Raw genomic sequence first — 9,601 nt, 5'->3', positions numbered from 1 at the left:
TAACCCTAACCCAAACCTTAACCCTTACCTTAACCCTAACCCAAACCTTAACCCTTACCCAAACCTTAACCCTTACCTTAACCCTTACCTTACCTTAACCCTAACCCTAAACTTAACCCTTACCTTAACCCTAACCCAAACCTTAACCCTTACCTTAACCCTTACCTTAACCCTTACCTTAACCCTTACCTTAACCCTAACCCTTACCTTAACCCTTACCTTAACCCTAACCCAAACCTTAACCCTTACCTTAACCCTTACCTTAACCCTTACCTTAACCCTTACCTTAACCCTTACCTTAACCCTTACCTTAACCCTTACCTTAACCCTAACCCTTACCTTAACCCTTACCTTAACCCTAACCCAAACCTTAACCCTTACCTTAACCTTAACCCAAACCTTAACCCTTACCTTAACCCTAACCCAAACCTTAACCCTTACCTTAACCCAAACCTTAACCCTTACCTTAACCCTAACCCAAACCTTAACCCTTACCTTAACCCTAACCCAAACCTTAACCCTTACCTTAACCCTAACCCAAACCTTAACCCTTACCTTAACCCTAACCCAAACCTTAACCCTTACCTTAACCCTAACCCTTACCTTAACCCTTACCTTAACCCTAACCCAAACCTTAACCCTTACCTTAACCCTAACCCAAACCTTAACCCTTACCTTAACCCTAACCCAAACCTTAACCCTTACCTTAACCCTAACCCAAACCTTAACCCTTACCTTAACCCTAACCCAAACCTTAACCCTACCCTTAACCCTAACCCAAACCTTAACCCTTACCTTAACCCTAACCCAAACCTTAACCCTTACCTTAACCCTAACCCAAACCTTAACCCTTACCTTAACCCTAACCCAAACCTTAACCCTTACCTTAACCCTAACCCAAACCCAAACCTTAACCCTTACCTTAACCCTAACCCAAACCTTAACCCTTACCTTAACCCTAACCCAAACCTTAACCCTTACCCTGACCTTTATTATAAACCTAACCATTACCCTAATCGTCACCTTAGCAAGCACTTGCTTATCAAAAGATTGTTTGTTGATAGTATGTCCATCTTAAACATCTACAGATGGACTACCCAAATAAATTGTGACCAGATATTCATTAAAGTGACATAAATATTGTACATTGTAAAAAAATAAATAATTAAAAAACCAGTGTTATAAGCACAGCATTTTGAGAATGGTCAAATATTCAAAGTCAATAGTCTAATTTACTATGAGGTAACTGGAACATTCTATGTTCTTCATTGTCTTGTGGTGAGAGTCGTTGGCCATTGAGATGCAATTTTGGGGTTGTGAGCTGAAAATGTTGTTTTGTGAGGGTTGTATTTTGCTGGTTGTGCGGCGGTGGTCGTAATAGTAGTAGTTGATGTGATGTGATGTTTTTTCAGTGTGTGAGGCTTGTTCTTATTGTCCAGGTACTGCATGGTTTTCTTTGCCCAGGGGTTGGAAGGGTCAGAGCAGATTCGTATGCCTTTCACTGTGACAAACCTGTGTGTGTGGGGGGGGGGGGGGGGTAATGGTCACAACAGAGACACACAATCAGGACTTTAACACTTTCCTTGTACTCGGTGCACCTGTATGTAATGCATATGAACGCATCAGTGTCTTCTATCCCCCGTAGTGCATTTATAAAATGTTCACTGCTTGACTTGATTGAAACATTCACAGCAGCTCAAATAAACACCTATGAGAGGTTATAAGTACTTACGTCACTGCCTTGATGTTACACATGGCTGTGTCTTGTATGTAGTAGCGCTTGATCAGGTCACGACGCACCATAGTGCCTTTCATCTCTATACAGCACGGAGTTACTGCTCCACTGGCTAGAAGCGAGAGAAGAGTTTCATCATCATCATCATCATCATCCTTATTTACATTGTAGTTAAAACACATTATTTTCAAGGATTTTAACATAATCATTGCCATTATCATCAATTTGAATCATAAATTTACTTCATATGCTAAAACAAACAGCATCTTAAGTGAAATCTGACACGATCTAATACAATGCATGATAAGAGAATACACGCACCATGAGAAGAAGTGGACATCAGTAGAGTTGTGCTGAAGAGGAGCAAGAGAGAGCGGAGGCCCATCATTCTGTCTGAATCGCTCACTCTGAGAGTTTGCAGATGTGTGACTTTCACCAGAACTGCAGCTCTTTTTAAGCCCATCAACACCACACACTCATACACAGAGAGAGCCATACACAAATACTTTCCTACACTCAGACAGCATCAAAATCTGGTTTCCTCCCACAGACCCCCCTAACTGTCTCCCCCCCACTCTCACTCTCTCTCATCACTGATGACAGGACAGATTTCCATTCCTGTAGCAATAGATTTCTAGTTATACTGAGAGACTGGTTTAATGCATGTGCAGAAGGAAAAACAGAGAGAAGTGCTGTTTTGGTAAGAATTGGCATGACAAAATGCATAACTGTGTCTTAGTATTGGTGTTGGTAAGAGGGTTGAATGAAAGCCCTATGTACTATAGCATTTGAGGCTCAGCACAAGGTAAGGTGAGAACACAATTTTAGGAGGTGTCACACACTCAAATGGAAAATTGGGTTTGAGTGGGACATTAAACAATTCACACCCCAACCCTGACAAACTGAAAAGATTAAGGGAGATTTAATAGTGTACAGTAGTGGTGTTAGTTTCTACTGCGGCAGATGACAAAAACTGAAACTTCACTCACTGTGTGGGTGTCAGTGACTTACCACAACCGTAAAACAAGATGTCAGAAGTTGCCAATGACCTTTTCTCTTCATATCACCAGTTTGCAGCAGTGAAAATACATGTAATCAACTCATATACACCCAAATACAGTATGCTACAATTGTAGGATCTTAATTTGAGCACTTTTGTTTCAGAGAATTTTTGCTGCACGGCAGGAAATGAAAACTTGCAGTATATTCAATGTTTTAAAACGTCTTCAGGCTAGGGTCCTTTTTTCTGAAGTTCCGACTGACTGACGTGCCCTAGGTAAACCTGTTACACAGGCCCAGAAGCTAGGATATGCATATAATTGACACCATTGGATAGAAAACACTGACGTTTGTAGAAATGTTCAAATAATGTATGAGACTATAACACAATAGATATGGTAGGAGAAAATACAAAGAAAAACCAACCAGTTTTTTTTTGGAGAGCACCTGCTCTTCCGATGGAACGTATAGGGTCATATCCAAATCCAGCTCCCAGATTGCAATACCTACGGCTTCCACTCGATGTCAACAGTCTTTGTTCTAAGTTTCAGGCTTGTTTCTTCACAAACAAGGAAACATTTTGAGTTTTAGTACTGTAAGTCAGAGTTGGAAATCAGTCTGTGCGTGCGCGACGAAGAGGACGCACACATGCTAATTTTGCTTTCCTATTGAACATACTTCTTTCCATATGAAATATTATAGTTTAATTACATTTTAGGTTACCTGAGGATTGATTAGAAAAATATTTTGGCTTGTTTTAACAAAGTTTAGCGGTAGCTTTTTGGATTCCTTTCTCTGCATGTTGAACGAGTGGATTACACAAATCAATGGCGCCAACTAAACTGACTTATTGGAATATAAAAAATGATTTTATCTAACAAAACGACCATACATGTTGTAGCTGGGACCCTTTGGATTGCAAATCAGAGGAAGATTTACAAAAAGTAAGTGAATTTGAATCGTTATTTGTAATTTTATGACGCCTGTGCCGGTGGAAAAACATGTTGATATGGGACGCAGTCCACAAACAATCACATGGCATGCTTTCGCTGTAATGCCTATTGTAAATCGGACAAGTTTATGATTATTTATTTGAATTGCGCACCCTCTAATTTCACCGGGAGTTGTCGACAGGTGTCCGGCTGGCGGGACGCCTAGCCCCAAGAAGTGTTTTAAAATACTTTTAAAAATGTCTAACTTGTTTTGCCATAACAAAACATTTAATAATTTTAATCCACATAATAATTAACATCTCCTTTTGCTGCAGGATTATTTTCCGGCTGTAGCAAACTGGCTCAAATGAAGAAACTATATCTGTACTGTTACAATATAAACCGTTTACCAATAGCTAATTTACTATTTCATAATGGTTTATCAAATCAAGGTGTGTTTGTCACATGTGCCGAATACAAGAGGTGTAGACCTTACAGTGAAATGCTTACTTACAAGCAGTTGTAAGACAATACCCCCCAAAAGTAAGAGATAAGAATAACAAATTACAGAGCAGCAGTAAATAACAATAGCGGGGCTATATACTGGGGGTACCGGTAGAGAGTCAATGTGTGTGGGCACCGGTGTCGAGGTAATTGATGTAATATGTAAATGTAGGTAGAGTTATTAAAGTGACTGTGCATAGATAATAACAGAGAGTAGCAGCAGTGTTCTTTGGGGGGGGGGGGGGCTTATGGCTTGGGGGTAGAAGATATTTAGGAGCCTCTTGGACCTAGACTTGGAGCCCCCTTGCCATGCGGTAGCAGAGAGAACAGTCTATGGCTGGTGTCTGATCATTTTTAGGGCCTTCCTCTGACACAGCCTGGTATAGAGGTCCTGGATGGCAGGAAGCTTGGCCCCGGTGATGTACTGGGCCTTACGCACTACTAGTGCCTTGCGGTCGGAGGCCGAGCAGTTGCCATAACAGGCAGTGATGCAACCAGCCAGGATGTTCTCGATGGTGCAGCTGTAAAACCTTTTGAGGATCTGAGGGGAAATAGGTTTTGTCACGCTCTCTTCATGACTGTGTTGATGTGGTTGTTGGTGATGTAGACGCCAAGGAAGTTGAAGCTCTCAACCTGCTCCACTACAGCCCCATTGATGAGAATGGGGGTTTGCTCACTCCTCGTTTTCCTGTAGTCCACAATCATCTCCTTTGTCTTGGTCACATTGAGGGACAGGTTGTTGTCCTTGCGCCACACAGTCAGGTCTTTGACCATCTCCCTATAGTCTGTCTCATCATTGTTGGTGATAAGGCCTACCACTGTTGTGTCATCAGCAAACTTAATGAGGGTGTTGGAGACGTGCCTTTGCCGTGCAGTCATGAGTGAACAGGGAGTAAAGGAGGGGACTGAGCACACACCGCTTAGGAGCCCCCGTGTTGAGGATCAGTTTGGTGGATGTGTTGTTACCTGAGCTGAGCTGTAGTCAATGAATAGCATTCTCACATAGGTGTTCTTTTTGTTCGGGTGTGTAAGGGCAGTGTGGACTGCAATAGAGATAGAATCATCTGTGGATATGTTGGAGTGGTATGTAAATTGGAGTGGGTCTAGGGTTTCTGGGATAATGGTGTTGATGTAAGCCATGACCAGCCTTTCAAAGTAATTTCATGGCTACAGATGTGAGTTCTGCGGGTCGGTAGTCATTTAGGCATGTTACCTTAGTGTTCTTGGGCACAGGGACTATGGTGGTCTGCTTGAAACATGTTGGTATTAAGAGGTTGAAAATGTCAGTGAAGACACTTGCCAGTTGGTCAGCGAATGCTCGGAGTACACGTCCTGACAATTTTTCTGGCCCTGAGGCCTTGTGAATGTTGACCTGTTTAAAAGGTCTTACTCACATCGGCTGCGGAGAGTGTGATCACAGTCGTCCAGAACAGTTGATGCTCTCATGCATGTTTCAGTGTTAATTGCCTCAAAGCGAGCATAGAAGTTATTTAGCTCGTCTGGTAGGCTCGTGTCACGTGGGCAGCTCTCGGCTGTGATTCCCTTTGTAGTCTGTAATAGTTTGCAGGCCTTGCCACTTCCCACGAGCGTCGGAGCCTCTTTAGTACCATTCAATCTTAGTCCTGTATAGATGCTTTGCCTGTTTGATGGTTCGTCAGAGGGCAAAGCGGGATTTATTATAAGCTTCGGGGATAGAGGCTCGCTCCTTGAAAGCGGAAGCTCTACCCTTTAGCTCAGTGCGAATGTTGCCTGTAATGAGTAATCTATAAGCAGTCCTTAATGTTATGTTAGCAATATGTTGAGTTTGATTACATTCCAAGCTGTTCTGCAAGGGCTTTGATAAAAAATCTCCCCCACAGATTCTGTCTGGCCATACAGATACTATGATGATAGGTCAACTGATGATGTTATGCACCACACTTTTAGAAAAAAAGGTGCTATCTAGAACCTTGTAATGCTTCTTCGGCTGTCCCCCTAGGAGAAAACTTTGAAGAACCCTTTTAAGTTCCATGTAGAATGCTTTTGGTTCCAGGTAGAACCCTTTTGGGTGCTATGTAGAACCCTTTCCACAGAGGGTTACACATGGAACCCAAAAGGGTTCTACCTGGAACCAAATAGGGTCCTACCTGGAACCAAAAAGGTTTCTCCTATGGGGACAGCCGAAGAACCTTTTTCGAACCCTTTTTTCTAAGAGTGCAAGGTGGCCAGGAAACTTTGAAAGGAAACTGACAATGATAACTCTGGTCATAATATATATGAAAAATAAGATTATTACTAACCAGATGAATCATTGGTTATTATTAGAGATGTGTTTTGTGTTGCTGTGGGTTCTGAGGTAGGTCTTTATCTGACAAGTGATGTAGCTACTCATCTTGTCAGCCACAGGTTATTTAGACCTCTCTGCGTGCACACACACAAACACATAAAGGATGGTGCTGCAGTGATACATTTTGTGTGTGTTTTTAAACTGATCCTAATGTCTTTTGTACATAATGTATCCTCCATCATTTCATATGACTAAAAAACTGTATCTGGACATCAGAACAGTGATCAATAACATTGATTTGGATGACAATTTCTACTTCAACGAGTTGACAGCTCTGTACATTCTGCTAACTCTGTACCAGGCCCTAATCCATGGGATTTGAAGGAGGAAGAAACAGCACAAGCAAGAAGGATGAGCCGGTAACCTGACGAAACTACACTGGTGAGCAAGTAAACCACCTTTACCTTACGTTCTATTGGCGAATCATTAGACAATAAACTGGACGAGCTCTGTTTGAGACTATCCTATCGAAGGGACCAGAAGAACTGTAATATTCTGTTTCTGGCTGATTAAGGACATGGACAAAATAAAATGTACAGTTTTTTCCATGCATAGTCAAGATCGGTCAGCAGCCTTGGTTAAGAAGGGGTAGGGGTGTGTCTCTTTATTAACAACAGCTGATGTGCAAATCTCTAATGTTAAGGAAGTCTCCATTTTTTCTAATCTAAGTTAGAATACCTCATGATAAGATGCAGACCATACTATTTAGGAAAGAGTTTTTATCTATACTTTTCATAGCTGTCTATTTACCACCATAAACTGATGCTGGCACTAAGACTGCAATCAGTGAGCTATATAGCGCCAAAAAGCAAACACAGAAAATGCACATCCAGAAGCGACGCTTCTTGTGGCCAGTGATTTTAATGCGGTGAAACAGAAATCTGTTTTACCTCATTTTTACTAGCATGTCACCTGTGCAACTAGATGCAACAAAACTCTAGATCAGCTTTACTCCACAAACAGAAAAATACATGGCTCTCCCTCACGCTCCCTTTGGCAAATCTGTGGCAGCGCTTGCAAGATATCTCGGATTACAAAGGGACACAGCTGCGAGCTGCCCAGTGACGCCAGCCCAACAGACAAGCTAAATGCCTTCTATGCATTTAGCAGGCAAAACTGAACCATGCATGAGAGCACCAGCTGTTCTGGACGACTGTGTGATCTCGCTCTCCGCAGCCTTTAAAGTAAGACCTTTAAACAGGTTAAACATTCACAAGGCCGCGGGACGAGACAGATTACTCAGAGCATGCCATAACTAGATGGCAAGTGTCTTGTCTTCACTGACATTTTTAAACTCTACCTGACCTATTCTGTAATACCTACAGTGGGGCAAAAAAGTATTTAGTCAGCCACCAATTGTGCAAGTTCTCCCACTTAAAAATGTGAGAGAGGCCTGTAATTTTCATCATAGGTACACTTCATGACAGACAAAATGAGAGAAAAGAAATCCAGAAAATCACATTGTAGGATTTTTAATGAATTTATTTGCAAATCATGGTGGAAAATAAGTATTTGGTCTTTATCTCAATACTTTGTTATATACCCTTTGTTGGCAATGACAGAGGTCAAACGTTTTCTGTAAGTCTTCACAAGGTTTTCACACACTGCTGGTATTTTGGCCCATTCCTCCATGCAGATCTCCTCTAGAGCAGTGATGATTTGGGGCTGTTGCTGGGGAACACGGACTTTCAACTCCCTCCAAAGATTTTCTATGTGATCATTTTGACCCCACGGGGTGAGATCTTGCGTGGAGCCCCAGATCGAGGGAGATTATCAGTGGTCTTGTATGTCTTCCATTTCCTAATAATTGCTCCCAAAGTTGATTTCTTCAAACCAAGCTGCTTACCTATTGCAGATTCAGTCTTCCCAGCCTGGTGCAGGTATACCATTTTGGTTCTGGTGTCCTTTGACAGCTCTTTGGTCTTGGCCATAGTGGAGTTTGGAGTGTGACTGTTTGAGGTTGTGGACAGGTGTCTTTTATACTGATAACAAGTTCAAACAGGTGCCATTAATACAGGTAACGAGTGGAGGACAGAGGAGCCTCTTAAAGAAGAAGTTACAGGTCTGTGAGAGCCAGAAATCTTGCTTGTTTGTAGGTGACCAAATACTTATTTTCCACCATAATTTGCAAATAAATTCAATAAATGTGATTTTCTGGATTTTTTTTCTCATTTTGTCTGTCATAGTTGAAGTGTACCTATGATGAAAAATACAGGCCTCTCTCATCTTTTTAAGTGGGAGAACTTGCACAATCAGTGGCTGACTAAATACTTCTTTTTTATATCAACAAAGAGGGGACCAACTCCATATTAATGTCCATGATTTGGAATGAGGTGTTCGACGAGCAGGTGTCCACATAATTGAGGTAGATACACTACATGACCAAAAGTATCTCGTGCCCCTGCACATAAAGTCAGTACTGGTACTTCATGTACAGTATATAGCCAAGTTATCATCACCCATTTTGTATTTATTATTATTATTATTTTTCTATAATTTTGGGAAGAGCTAGTAAGTAAGCATTTTACACACACACACACATACGCACACACACACACACACACACACACACACATGTTCATCCGCCACTGGGGTGGTCGTGATGTGTCTGTGGTCACATGTTCTTAAGCCAGGCCCCCAGGTGTGACTCTGTAAGAACAGAAGACGCATGCGTTAGTGGAAGAGACAAGCTAGTCCTTTCCTTTACAAGAAAGGCAGTGGTGGGAGTATTGGTGATCGTTGTTGGTCAACTCAGTCATTCCATCATTTTTTGCATAAAATAAGTACCAACACATTTAAAGAAGTAGGTACAAGAAGATATGTAAACAGCATTCACACTTTTGATTGAGTATCCTATTCGCACTGTAAATGCAAATAAGGCAGACCATGTAGATACATACAGTGTAGGCATGTATGCATGTGTCTGTGTAGAACAGAAATAAAGGATGAGAAAAAGAGAGAGTGAAAGAGAGAGAAAGAGAGCGAGAGAAAGAAAGAAAGCGAGAGAAAGAGAAAGAAATAGAATGCGAGAAAGAAAGAAAAATAGAGAGTAAGAAAGCGAGAGCGAGAGAAAGAGAGCGAAAGCACACCTGTGAGAACAAGAGT

At 41.6% G+C, this 9,601-nt stretch overlaps 1 pseudogene; it reads right to left on the bottom strand.

Moving 5' to 3' along the window:
• Positions 1–908: 908 nt before the first annotated feature.
• On the bottom strand, positions 909–2,248 carry LOC109875448 (C-C motif chemokine 2-like; annotated as a pseudogene).
• Positions 2,249–9,601: the final 7,353 nt, after the last annotated feature.

Source organism: Oncorhynchus kisutch, linkage group LG30, assembly GCF_002021735.2.
Source record: "Oncorhynchus kisutch isolate 150728-3 linkage group LG30, Okis_V2, whole genome shotgun sequence".
NCBI classification, from domain to species: Eukaryota; Metazoa; Chordata; class Actinopteri; order Salmoniformes; family Salmonidae; genus Oncorhynchus; species Oncorhynchus kisutch.
The sequence above is the reverse complement of the archived record's forward strand: the minus strand, read 5'-3'. Positions and strand labels throughout refer to the sequence as shown.